Here is a 14,720-nt window from a genome sequence, read left to right on the forward strand (position 1 = left end):
GAACGGGTTTCCCAGGAGCCTGGGAAAATGACTGCCTCCTGCTGCGTACTCAGAGTCTTGCCTCGTACTTCGCTTCTCTGAGTGCGAACACAGTCGCTGTGTACATTATGATATTGCAATATATGCACCAACTTAACCAAAAGATCAAAAGTACCATCAGCAATATGGGGCCTCCGAATCATCTATACAGTCTTCTTGCAAAGAACGTTTATCTTGAATCTAACCACGAGGAAGTAATCAGATGTGCTTAAAACGTAGGACAATGTATATAATTTCTAGCCTGGACTCCTGCAAAATGTCAATGTTACGAAAAATAAAAAGAGTATTAGATTCTTGTGTTTGGTACAATGCATGTAATGTATGCATCTCATTTACTGTTTAACAGTAAAATCAGAGACGTCTGCATGTATCTTTTTTTATATAAATTTATTTATTTACTTATTGGCTGTGTTGCGGCTTTATTGCTGCACACAGGCTTTCTCTAATTGTGGCAAATGGGGGCTACTCTTCATTGCTGTACACAGGCTCCACGTTGCAGTGGCTTCTCTTGTTGCAGAGCACAGGCTCTAGGCGCACAGGCTTCAGTAGCTGTGGCTCATGGGCTCTAGAGCGCAGGCTCAATAGTTGTGGCACACGGGCTTAGTTGCTTCTTGGCATGTGGGATTTTCCTGGAACAGGGATGGAGCCCATGTCCCCTGCATTGGCAAGCGGATTCTTAACCACTGCGCCACCTAGGAAGTCCCTGCATGTATATCTTAACTAGAGAGCACTAATTAAACCAAGAACTTAGAATGAAAATTAACCATCTTTGATTAATTCTTTCTACAATTTGTGTAGAATTAACTTTAACCATTGAAGCCAATACATCTGAATCTTTTTCTCAAACTCCCTAGTGCACAAAGCTCTTGGTCCCACACCGCTCCCCCCACCCCCCAGAGAACAAAGTTAGATCTGTGCCCTCAAGTGATTCAACATGAATTATTGACCAATGGACAAATCTTTTGTGATAACTGAGCCCTGGCTCATGGGATAAACATGCAATGTCATCGTGAATAAACCTGTCCCCAAAGACAAATAGCCGTACTAATGCTTCAGAATCTTCTAAACCAGCTAGCTGCATGAACTAACACTTGGGAATGGGAAACCAGATTCTTCTGGGAATTATTAAAGGTATTGGAGCAATTAAGAAAGAATTATGAGTTAGAATGTTGATGGCATAGTCAGTTAATAGTGAATTTTAGGAGAGGATGGCAGCATGAGGTTTTCTTAATTTACATATAGCCAGTGTTCTTACAAAGCTTAGAGCAGTGGTTCTCAACTTTGGTTGCAAATTAGAATCATCTGAGCAGTTTTTCAAAGTTCTAATGCCCCCTGGACCTATTAAATCAGAATTTCTGAGGATGCAATTCCAATATGCAGCCAAAGTTGAGAACAAGTGGTCTAGACAAGGTGTTGCTAAACCTTTTAGAGTCACCAGCAGGATGGCTAACCTGGACATAAATATCCAGTTGAACAATATGTGGTCACATATGCCTGGACACACCTCTTTTCGTGAGGAAGGAAGGCTCATTTCCCACCTGTTCTAAAGACTTTCACTCTTTAGTATCTTACAGCATTTAGTGCTGTGACTTCCTATAAATTGAATGATATCTAGGTTACCTAAAAAGACTCATGCAAGGCCAGCACTAGCTTTATTAGAAACAATGTGAAATCACCCCCATCGTTAAGCATCTGTCACCAACAGAAACCATAGTCTGTCTCCATGGTTTGGGTTTAGGAAATGGAGCATTATTATAGTTCAAGCAGTCATCATTTATTACCCTTGGTGCCAAATCCAGCCTCTGTACCCCAACACCGAATTAAATCTCAGAGACAGAGTTTTGGGTGAAGTAGAAAAGGATAGCTTTATTGCTTTGCCAGGTAAAGGGGCTCACAGCAAGCTAATGCCCTCGAAACTGTGTGTCCCAACTTGGAAGGGGTAGTGAGAAGTTTTATAGTCATGGTTCAAAGAGGAGGACGTGATCAGCTCGTGGACATTTTTCTGATTGGTTGGTGGGGAGGTAAGTGGGAGTCAGCATCATCGACCTTCTGGTTCCAACCTGTCTGGGGTCTGCATGCTTGTGGCAGCAGACAGTTAACTTCTCCCACCTGGTGGGGGTTCCAGTATCTGCAAAACAGCTCAAAGATACTGTTATGTGTATCCCTTTGGGGGTACCAGGACTCTGCCCCTAGGCTGCACTATTGTTTCTTGACTGTTCCTCCCACTTCTCGCATCTCTTCCCTTCCCTAGTTAGCAACTGCTTCATTCTGCCCCTTGGAGCTCAGAGAAAGTCATGGAGGCTGAATAAAGCCTATTTCCTATAACCAAGAAATAAGGGACACAGAAAGACTTTTGCGCCCGAGAACCCCACTGGCTCCTGCTCAGTTTCACCCTGTGTTCCTTTCACAGTAAAGACAACTTATATTTCATTTCCCTTTGTCCTTAACTCTTATCGAATAATTTCTGCCAGTGAGACAAACTTGCCCAGTCATTAATAGTTCAGGCACAGTCAGTAATTTGTTTTATAATCATCCGCTTGAAAAGATCATCCTGGATGAACCTAGAGATTATCATACTAAGTGAAATAAGTCAGACAGAGAAAGACAAATATTATTATCACTTATATGTGGATCCTAAACATTGTACAAACGAACTCATTTACAAAACAGAAACAGACTCACAGACATAGGAAACAAACTTATGGTTACCAAAGGGGAAGGGGGAGGGAGGGATTAAGAAAAAAGATCAAGAATAAAGATGCAGATGTCGAGGGCTTCCTAGGTGGCGCAGTGGTTACGAATCCGCCTGCCAATGCAGGGATCCCTGCTCCAGGAAGATCCCACATGCCGCAGAGCAACTAAGCCTGTGTGCCAAAAAAAAAAAGATGCAGATGTCGAGAATGGACTTGAGGACAAGGGGTGGGGGTCGGCAGGGGTGAAGGGGAAGCTGGGACAAAGTGAGAGAGTAGCATCGATGTATATACACTACCAAATGTAAAACAGAGGGAAGCTGCTGCATAACATAGGGAGATTAAACTTGATGATGAGTGAGGACTTAGAGGGCTAGGACAGGGAGGGTGGGAGGGAGTCACGTGAGGGAGGGGATCTGGGGATATGTGTATAAATACAGCTGATTCACTTTGGTGTACCTCAAAAACTGGCACAACAGTGTAAAGCAATTATATTCCAATAAAGAGCTTAAAAGGAGCTTAAAAGAAGAAAAGAAAAAAGATCATCCTGGAAACACAAAGGGTGTTCAAAAGTAGGGGAGGGACATGTCCCCTAGATCAGATGTTACTAGCAAAGTAAGTCTGCTGGAAACCTATGTATGTGCATATAAATCTGATGCTTTTCAGAGCTATATATATGTCATCCTTAGATCAAAAACAAAGATTGTCCTGATTGATTTATTTTCATTTCCCTCTATTGGCATAAGTAATCAATAGTGAGCTACAATTGATGATTTACTATGTTATGTCTATACCTCTTTAATACAATGTTGCTAAAATTTCCTGTCAATATTTACTTGTTTTTTACATGTTGTCGTCCGCCTTACATTTGTACATGGAGATACAGGACATTTCCATCTCTAAGGATCCTCTATGTTGCTCTTATACAGCCATATCTGCTCCCCTTCTCCACGACCTCAACCCCACCCCATCCTTAACCACTGGTAACCACTAGTCTGTTCTCCATTTCTATAATTTTGTGTGCAGGTCTTTGTATAGACTCTCTATTCTCTTGGGTAAAGACTTGGGAGTGGAATTGTTGAGTCATGTGGTAAGTATATGTTTAACTTTAAAATAAATTGCCAAACTTTTTCCAAAGTGGCTGTGCTATTTTATATTCCCACCAGCAATGTATGAGAGATTTAGTTGTTCTACATCCTCAGCAGTATCAGTTTTTATTTTAATTTTCGTTCTAGTGATTATGTATTAGTATCTCATTGTGAGTTTTAATTTGCACTTCCCTGATGACTAGTGACGACTGTCTTTTCATGTGCTTCTTGGCTGTTTGCAACTGTTTCTCTTGGATACATTTGTTCTTTGTTTCTCTTTGTTCTTTGTTTTTCTCTTTTCCCCCTTCTCTGTGTTTAATGGAGCGTTTTATATGATTCCATTTTATCTCCTCTCTTGGTATATCATTTATACTTCTTTTTTTTAAAGAACTTTTTTAGTGGTTGCCCTAAGGTTTACAATATACATTTTTAAATAATCTAAGTCCACCTCCAAATAACATCGTACTGCTCCAAGTGTAGTGCAGATACCTTATAAGTGAGTATTCCCAAGTCCTCCCTCCCATCCCTTGTGACACCTTGCGGGTGTCTGGGAATTGTTTGTGTGGGAAAACACCTAACCCACACAATGGAAATTGGGTCTCAGAACACTTATTATGTGGTTTCTGATAAGAAGCCCACTGTAGTTTTCATCCTTATTCTTCTATAAGTAAAGTTTTCCACCCTCCACACCCCACCTCTGGCTTCCATCAAGATTTTCACCTTGTCCTTTGTGTTTTGGTTGGTCGGTTGGTTGGTTGGTTGGTTTTGGGGTTTTTTTGCTTGTTTGGTTTTGGGTTGGCTTTTTTTTGGGGGGGGGTTGTTTGTTGCAGTTTGAATATGATGTTCCTAGGTATGGGGGGTTTTAATTTGTTTGTTTTGGTATTTAACCTGCTTGGTGTTTTCTGAGCTTCCTGAGTCTGTGGTTTTGTTTGTCATATTAATGATATATTATTTGGAAAGTTCTTGGCCATTACTACTTCAGATATTTCTTCTGCCCTGTTTTCCCTTTCTTCTCCTACTGGTATTTTGATATCGTTCCCATATGCCCATACTCCTTTCTCCCAAACAGTTGCAATCTATTTCTTCCAAGTCTTGTTGCCTGTTAATTATGGTTATTTTTATTTTTCCTCAGGGGAAACAGAAAGGGTGGAGAGAGCTGAAATTGCCTTCCTCAAGCTAGGATAATAGTGCAGTACTGCCCTTTGACAAAGTCTCGCTCTCTGACACAGTCTTTCCTCTGGAGAGTAGGCCTTTGTGATAGAGAAGATTCTGGAAAGGTTCCTGATGGTTATTCTTCCTCTTCCCCTGCCACAGCCCCCAGGGGATTTTTCTCAGATTCTCGAGGTGAGAATCTGGTAGGGTTCCTGGAGAAAAAACTCACAAAAGTGTGTGGTCCTCCCTCTGCTTGCAGCGCCGCGCCCCACCCAGGAATTTCTTAATCTCATGCTAGTCCATAATCAGCCTCCAGCAATTCATCAAAATTGCCATTTAAGTGTTCCCACCAGATTATGGTTTCAGGTAAGCAGATCTCAGCTGTGAATCTCTGTATGTGTGTATCTCTTCAGATTTGGGGATGGCAATTTGCTCTGTTTTCTCAATTCTTTTTGAGAATTTTCTTGCCTAAGAAAAGTCACTGATTTTCAGTTTATCCATATTTTTCTTGATGTAAAAATGGTAGCAACAGTGTCCACACACTTTACATGTAAGAGCGGAAATGAGAAGTCACTTGGCCAGCTCTTGTATACATTCTTCAGTGAATTATTTGTTCAAATCTTTTGCCCATTTTTTAAAATTTGAGTTATTTGTCCAATTATTAAATTACAATAATTTTTATGCATCCTAAATAAAAGTCCTTTTGAGGCAGGAGATAGATGGGCCCTGGGCTGAGCAGCTGAAGTTCATTCCCTGTGGACAGATACTCCAAAATAGTAGGAAGGAGAAAGCTGAGGCTTGCTCAGATAAGAAATAAAAGACCACATATTCCTCATTCTGGAAGTCAAGGAGACCTTCCCGACTAGACAAGCACAGAAAGGCTCCTTGAAGGTCAAAAAGGGAGGGGGCACCACCCCATAGTAAGTGATGCCAACTACCCATAGGCCTCTTTGCTAGAATCCATCTTGGTTGAGAGTTGCACGTGCAAACAGGGAGGACCCTGAGACAAACCAAATACGGACTCAGAACCAGGCAAAGCAAGATGATTGGCCAAAGGAAACCCGGAAGAAATGTCGGCTGTAAGTAATTCAAACTACCACAAGGGAGTGACTCTCTCTGAGCCTGCCTGTGTGTCTATCCACCACACGTACCCTTTTCCTCCAAATTAACACTTTACTTATTTCGCTACTTTCCGTCTCTATGTGGAAATTCATTTCTACACAGCTGACAGGCCAGGGCCTTGTCACTGGCCACTGGTGTAGTGGCTGGGTTTCAGCTCTCTCACTGCCATGGCCTGACTTCAATCTCTCCGGGAAACCAAAATCCTGCTTCAAGCTGCTGCAGGCTGAGGCCACCCGAGATCACTTTATAAATATGTTTTGCAAGTATTTTCTCCCAGTGTGTGACTTTTCATTCTCTTAGCTGTGTCTTTAAAAACCAAAACTTCTTTATTTTTTTAAATTTTTTGAAAAAAATTTTATTGAAGTAAAAGTTCTTTATTTTTCATGTAATTCAATGTATCCAATTTTTTCCTTTATGGTTAATGCTTTTTGTGTCCTAAGAAATCTCTGCTTAACCCAAAGTCACAAAGATTTTCTCCTATGTTTGAGTCTAGAAATCTTGTGGCTTTTACATCCAGGTCTATGATCCATTTCATGGTTGATTTTTGTATATGGTGTGAGATAAGAATAAAGGGTCATTCTTTGCATGTAGATATTCAATTGTTCTAGCATCTTTTTAATTTAATACATAATGTAAAATTTACCATCTTAATAATCACCATTTTAAAATGTAAACTTCCATAGTGTTTACATTCACATTATCATGCAAGCAATCTCCAGAACATTTTCATCATCTCAAATTAGAACTCTATATCCATTAAACAATAACTCCCCATTCCTTCCTCCCCCCAGCCCCTGATAACCACCATTTTACTTTCTGTGTCTATGAATTTGACTACTCTAGGTACCTTGCATAAGTGGAATCCTACAGTATTTTGGGGGGTATGACTGGCTTACTTCACTTAGCATAAGGTTCATCCATGCTATAGCATGTTAGAATTTCCTTCTTTTTAAGGCTGAATAATATTCCATCGTGTATATATATTACATTTTGTTTATTCATCCACCTATTGATGGACACTTGGGTTGCTTCCAGCTTTTGGCTATTGTTAATAATACTGTTCGGAGTGGAATGATTTTTTTAAAAGGCAGACTTTTTACCATTGAGTTATCTTGGCACTTTTATAAAAATTCAATCTATCACATATATGTGGGGTCTATTTCTGGATTTTCTATTTTGTTCCATTTATCTCTATGCCTGTACTAATGACAATTCCGCACTGTCTTGACTACTGTAGCTTTATAGTAAGTCTTTTTTTTTTTTTTTTTTTTCGGCACACGGGCTTAGTTGCTCCGCGGCATGTGGGATCTTCCTGGAGCTGGGATTGAACCCGTGACCTCTGCATTGGCAGGTGGATTCTTAACCACTGCGCCACCTAGGAAGCCCTATAGTAAGTCTTAAAATCCAGGAGTCTGAGTTCTCCAACATTGTTCTTCTTTTTCAAAATTATTTTGACTAATTGAGGTCTTTTGCATTTCCATATAATTTTTAGAATCAGGGAGTCAATTTCTACCAGAAATCTTGCTGGGATTTTGACGGAGACTATATTGAATCTATAGATTAATTTGAAGGAAATAGATAATTTAACAATTGAGTCTTCCAATCTGTGAACATGGTACATCTCATCCTTTTCGTAGGTTTTCTTTAATTTTTCTCAGGAGTCTTTTATAGTTTTCAGTACACACAACTACTACACATTTTATTAAATTTATCCTTAAGTATTTCATGTTTTGGTGTTGTTTTAAACTGATATTTTTGAAAATTATTTTTTAATGACCTATTTCAGGAATTTTTTTTGTTCAGTTCCGCATTTATTTATTTATTTATTGGCCCCACCTCGCAGCATGTGCAACCTTAGTTCCCGGACCAGGGATCGAACCCGCACCCCCTGCAGTGGAAGCACAGAGCCTTAACCGCTGGACCACCAGGGAAGTCCCATAGGCTGATATTTTTAAAATTTCAATTTCCAATTGTCTGTTACCATCTAAGATTTTAATGCCAACTGAAAACAGATGACCATCTTTCCCTTCCCTCAACTAGGGCAGGTAGCACAGCTGTGGGAACAGAATTTTCTTTCTTTGGCATTTCTGCTGAATTGTCCCTTACACAGAGAGGAGTTTGGAATGCTGCTACTGAGCCACCCAACGTGTTTTCCTTCGGAGCCTGGTGTGGAGAGAAGCAAAGCCATTTCTGAATTGGAATTTTGGTTTAGGTTCCAAGACCCTGACACAAAGTTTCTTAACTTACCTTGATTTATTTCAAGACATTAGAGTTCATTTTCTTGAACCAAAAGTTTGGAAGTGTTACACGTTGTTCTCTTTCTTCACAGATTTTCACAGGACATCCACGCGTGTTTCTCTTGTAATCACTGATTGACGCAGTTGCGTTGTCCACAGTCCATTGTCCATTTGGAGGTGGAGAAGCTCTTAGAAATCCTTTCACTTGTGGCCCCTCCCACAAAATAACTTCTTTAAGACTCACAGTTGAAGTTTAAGACTCCCTTTTGCCTTGGTAGGTAGGAGAAAGAAGGAAAAAAGGAAGAAGGGAAGAATACAGTTAGCCAGGTTCTCCAGTCAAGCACAGAAATCTTGTATTATGAAAGAGCTGCTGGTAAGCAGTAAAAAGCCATGGGAAAGATCAAGGCGATTACAAAAGATATCATGTTCAGTTTTTCACCAAGTTGGTTCTATACCAGGCAGAAGGTCAGTTTTTCTGTTATGGAGAAAAATGTCCGCAAAACTCCAGCAATGCATTAAAATAATTATTATGACGTGAGGGGAGAAAATTTCTGAGTTACTTGGCTTATCAGTCTCACATCTCAGAGAAGTTTTGTTAATGGCCCAAAAGGATCAACAAACACTTTTCTTTGCTTGAAGCTTGGCTGTTTTAGCAAGTTACTGCAAATTAAAACTATTGTGTGCCTAAAAATAAATCTAATAAATTCCAAAGATCTGGGCTCCCTACAATTTCTCAATGCATTTCACTTTCTTTGATACCAGCTCAAAACTCCATGCTCAGGATTATTTATCTGCCTCCAGTCCTTTCAGGAGTACCTCCCACTGTCAAATCAGACTGCTTCTCATTGTACTACCTATCCACTCAAAGCCAAATTGCTCACGAAGAAAATAGTGCAATTTGATGCCAAGTTAATTTGTTCATTAACAAAACGTTTATTGAGCACTTAATATGTGCCAGGCCCTCTTCCAGGCACAAGTTCTACGCTTGAACTTGCACATGTCTTGATACCATTGGACTAGGTTTTTAATCCATACTTTGGAAATGCAAAGCTCGTACTTTGCAATCCTTCTTCAAAACCGTTGCTAGATAACTCCAGAGGAACAGGAAAAGCAACAAGGCAGAGGGTCACAAGTAGTCACTTTCCTCTAGGTCCAAAAAGGCTGCCATCTCATCTATTCCCTGGTTTCATCTCAAGACTAAGATCCCCAAAATAGCATTGGGAAAATTCATCAGTCAAAGAGTTTCTAAGCCTAGTTACCTGGTATGCACACACAAAGGATGACGGTCAGTTACAAAGTGCTGCAGGGATTTGTTTATTCATTTAACAATTATTTTCAAAGCAACTACAGTCTACCTAGAACTATGCTAGGCAGAGCAAGTTATTTCACCTCGGTCCAGAATCTAGCCCTCAGCCACTTAGGTTTGGAAAATCATATTTTTCACACATTCAGAGATGATCAGACTTTTGATAACAAACTACCTGTAATTAATGGTAATTAAAATAACCAGAAAATGCTAATGAATTCATTAATTTCTCCAGTGATTTAGAATACCTCTAGCTGGGCCTGCTTTAATACTTGTGGGGTCAGGACAAGAATATGAATGGAAGCCCATATATCATATGTCTAAATATTTAAAAGTTTGAAATTAAGGCTAACAGACTGTTTGTTATTTGGGGTGGGGGGAGCCAGAGCCACAGTCCCTCCTTTGTACCACACCACAGGGTGGGGCCAGCCCAGATATCCAGACTCTGTTCACATTTTCCTACTGAATGCTTGACCCCCCCTCATGCCCAGAGATATGCAACCCTGCAGTGAGGTTAACCCCAGAAGGGTGGCCTTGAGGAAGAGGCTGCACATGCTCTGGAAACACACTGAGAACATTTTGGCAGAGAACTCCAGAGTGTTCTAGAGGGAGGCTGGGGGTCCCAAAGCATGTACCCTGTCCCCATGACCACGTCAACTCCTCAGAGTAGGAGAGCCAAAGTAGGGCCCTCTTAAACATGGCACCCAAGCCCATGGTCCAGGGCACACCCCACCCACTGGTGAGGTCCTAGAAAGCCAACAGAATGTTGCTGGGGAATTTGGGTGAAAGGAGGGTGATTTTACTAGCTCTGAAGCTGAGGCCCAGTTGACCATCTGCGTCTCCCAGTGTAGAATACCTCCTGGGCCATGAGGATGCTTGTCCCCCAAGTTCAGGTGTGTATCTCCTGTGGTAGGACTCGCACAGTTTGCTTCCCCAACGACATCCTTTTCTCTGAAGGTCAGGGGCTGCAAAGGCTCCTCACAGACTGGGAGGATAGGGGCTGAAATCCAGCCTTCCCTCTGCTCACAAAATGGGGCTGCTTCTGCCCAGAGGAGCACCTTTTTCTAATTCACCATATAGGGTAGCTGAGGCCTGCCGTCCACCTATTTCCTGCTCTATGGGCCTGGGCAACTAAGCCCCACCCACTGACACAACACTCAGAACTCTGGAGCGCTCCCTGTGGTAGACAGGGAACTGTTAATAGGACTCTCCAGAGACCATTTCAGTTCAAGAGGCTCTCAAAAGTAGAAAAGACCCCAGAAAGCCCCCAATAAGTGTTCAGATAATAGACAGTTTCATAATCCAAGGGTAAATGGCTGAATTTATTGACCCAACTAGGTCTGTGATGAGAATACAGAATGCAGTTGTATTGGTAGCCCTCTTTCCATCCTATTTGCTTTATAGTCGGAATTAATCAAGACCTACCCTCTCAACTTTCTCATGCTTATGACAAACAATCGCCTTCTCTAAGCAGGAATTAACTGAGGGAATAGATTGGCAGTGATTCTTCTTTTGGATGTGAGACAAGAAGCTTGGAAATATAATCAAATGCACTGTTATTCTAATAGATGACAACAAGAGGCAATTTCAAAACAAGCCTCTCTTGTGAACTGTTGGGCCTTGATGACACAAGAGTGATTTTTCCATTACTGAGAAGAGCAAACCAGTGCAAATAGAGGTGGATGATGTTTTCCTGACAGCTGAACCAAGCTTCAGTTTAGATTCAGAGAAAACTTCTGTTTGAATCAATCTGTGCTGTGTCAAGTTGGGCCATCATTTCAATGGATCCAATGAATCACTCTGGAAGAAATAACGTGCCCAGGACTTGCTTCTTTTTTCCTCTTTTAGTTTACTACCTGGAACCCACCCTGGGAGTGTGGATTACCTCTGATGTCCAATCCCAGCCTCTTTGGGGGGGGGGGCGGGGGATGATCCATGGAGGATATGAATGAGGATGAGGGAAAACATAGGAAGGAAGAAGGAAGAGGTATCTGCAGAACTGCTTGCATCTGAAAGTTTTGCTGCATGAGGGCTACCAGGAACTGTGGGGAGAGGGCCAATACAAATATATCATCTATTTCCTTGGGTTCTGCAGTGTCTTCTAGACACAAGTTCTATGGGGTTTCCTCTCTATTGCCCTCTAAAGTCCCCACAGGCTGAGGATTCTCTCCTAACAGTCCTCGTACCATTTGGAAAAATGAGTGTGTCGCTCCTAGTTCTGTCAGGGAAGCAGACCCCTATGAGCCATGCAAGAAGGGATTTATTATAGGAAATAGACCTGGCCCATCGTGGGAGGGGCTGGGGGAGTGGAGGTCCCACGGATTGGAGAATTAGAGAGGCCACCCACCTGGCAGTCAGAAGGCCAGCACATCTAGCAGCCAAAGTGGAGGAGGAAGCCCACGAGAAGCTATAGAATGCTCTATGGGGCTGCACACGCATCTGATGGTGGGCCTGGGGCTGCTGTTGATCAATAAGGTAGCAGTTGGGAAGAAGATCTGCACACAGAGTGAAGAGGGTGAAGACAGGCTGGGACCCACTGTCACCTCCCCCTCTGTTTGTCACCACACGCGACCGCTCTCTCCACTTTCTTTGGAAAATTTTGTCTTCCAAATCCTGTGCAAATTCCTCCCTTGGCCAACTCTAACCCAAAGTTAAGGGAATAGGATCCTTTGAAATGTGATTCCAGCTCACCAACTCAGCACACTAGGACTTTCCTGGTGGTTCAAGGGTGAAGACTCTGCGCTTCCACTGCAGGGGCCATGGGTTCAATCCCTGGTCGGGAAAGTAAGATCCTGTGTGCCTCGTGGTGCGACCAAACAGCAAAACAAAACAACAACAACAAAAGTCAGCACGCTACATACAACCATGCTAGGAAACCAGCAGCGAATTCACTGACAGAGCTCCCCCTGCAACCATACAGCACCCGATCAGAGAAAGTGTGGGGTGGATGGATGGACAGATGGAAAGCTTGAAAGGATCCTTCGGCTGATCAGAGAAAGTTTTACCATCTGGAAGATGGAATACGTAAGAAAGCGATTAAGAGTATTCCTGCCAGGATGGGACATAGGAAATCTTTACATGGCTTAGGTGAATTCAGACGGACAGCAGGTTTTCTGAAGTGAATTGTGATACTCATGTTAACAGTCAGCTGCCAAAGTTCCCACAGTACTTTGCTGCAGCCAGATTTAGAAAGAACTCTTTATGCATGTGCTTGAGGCTTTCTCTGAAAAAAATTCTTTCTGAGGGGAAATGACCTTAACACATATTGTGAAGATTCCACATTGTTAAAATGCTCAGAAGAGCTACTCGAAAGAAAGAAAATGTTTATTAGAATCAAAGTCCGTTTAAGAAATGTAGTTTCTTTCTCTTTATTCTTGTATTTTAAAAAAGTGCTGAGTTGTATATTAACACTTCAAGGTCTTGACCACTTTTTAATCTTGATAAAAAGAAAGAAAATGTTTGTCATTCCAGGAGCATAATCAATTGAGCCGGCACACAATGACATAGTTAATTCACCAACGGAATTTGTTGCCATAGCTCCAGTGAGGGATGGGGTAGAGGAAACAATGGCCTTTTTCACCACAACCTGCCTGTCCCCACACAACAGGCCATCATCGCGCAGCCCAGAGCACAGCAATTGTCAATGAACAACAGCCCCGAGGGGACAACAGGAGGCTTGTGGTAAATAAAGCAAGAGCGCCCGGCAACTTGGATCTCTGCTTATTCAAGCACCGCGACACAACTAGCTCCTCCGAGCTTGTCGTGAAGCTTAACCTTTGGTCAAGTGCTCCCGTAAATCCTCAGAAAGAAAATTTTCACCCTGTGCCTCAAAAGAACTCCAAAGGGAAGTGAGGGTTCTGAAAAAGAGGGAAAGCAGATCAGGAGCAGACATGGTGGGTCACCAGGACTGCACCATGAAAGAGGACACCAGGGACAATTGCACCCCCCAGTTCTGGCGCAAGGTAATGTACACGCTTTCTTATTGATTTGTGCCTCTTTTGATGATCAAAGTAGGTTCAAAAAGTAAAGTTCTATGTATCTGTGAGTGTAAGGATGCATGATAATGAATAGCGTCACACTGAAAAGAGAAATACAGGGAATGCCCTGGCGGGCCAGTGGTTGGGGCTCCGTGCTCTCACTGCCGAGGGCCTGGGTTCAGTCCCTGGTCGGGGATCTAGGATCCCACAGCCGTGCAGCGCGGCCAAAAGACAGAAATATTATCACTTCCATCTTAAGCTGATAAAAAAGAAAAACTGTGGCTAATGGTTCTTTATCCTCTGACTGAGGATGCAAGCACCCTAGATAGAGTTAGATGACAGGAACAAATTCTCTTCCTAAATAAAAAGGTCAAACAGATACACACTACTATATATAAAATAGGAAAACAACAAGGACCTACTGTATAGCACAGGGAACTACATTCAACGACTATATCTTGTAATAATCTATAAGGGAAAAGAATCAGAAAAATAATATATGTGTGTGTGTATGTATAACTGAATCACTTTGCTGTACATTTGAAACTAGCACAACATTGTAAATCAACTATACTTCAATTAAAAAAATAAAAATTTTTTAAAAAGGTCAAATCAGTTTGAGTAAATGTAGATAGTTCAAGGCCAAGAATGATGCTGTGGGAGCTTGAGGGTGCTGGAGAAATATTTTAACAAAATGTTCATTTATCCTACAAAATGAGAAACTTTCCTATTAGAAAAGTTACAAAATCCTGATTAGGACATCCATTTCTGAATTCCTTGCAGTGTAACTATCATATAAGTGAGACTACCTACTATGGTCTTTTATTTTGGGGGAGATGCCTAGCGGAATGTGCATCTTAGTGGAGCCTTGTTAACCCAAAAGAGTTGTAGATGGAAAAAGTTTAGGTGGTGGGACAAATTAGTAAGGATTCCGGATGATGTGAAGAAGAGATTAGAACCAGCGATGATGTAATCTCTCTGCTTCATAGTAAAGCTGGTTTCACACCACTCCCCAGGGAGTGGTTTCTCAGGCCTTAGGACACTGGCTCTGCTCTTTCCTGTCCCAGCACTCCTTCAAAACTTTCCCATGGCCCTGGGAGTGACTGTGG

The sequence above is a fragment of the Hippopotamus amphibius genome, chromosome X, assembly GCF_030028045.1.
Source record: "Hippopotamus amphibius kiboko isolate mHipAmp2 chromosome X, mHipAmp2.hap2, whole genome shotgun sequence".
Classification (NCBI taxonomy): domain Eukaryota; kingdom Metazoa; phylum Chordata; class Mammalia; order Artiodactyla; family Hippopotamidae; genus Hippopotamus; species Hippopotamus amphibius.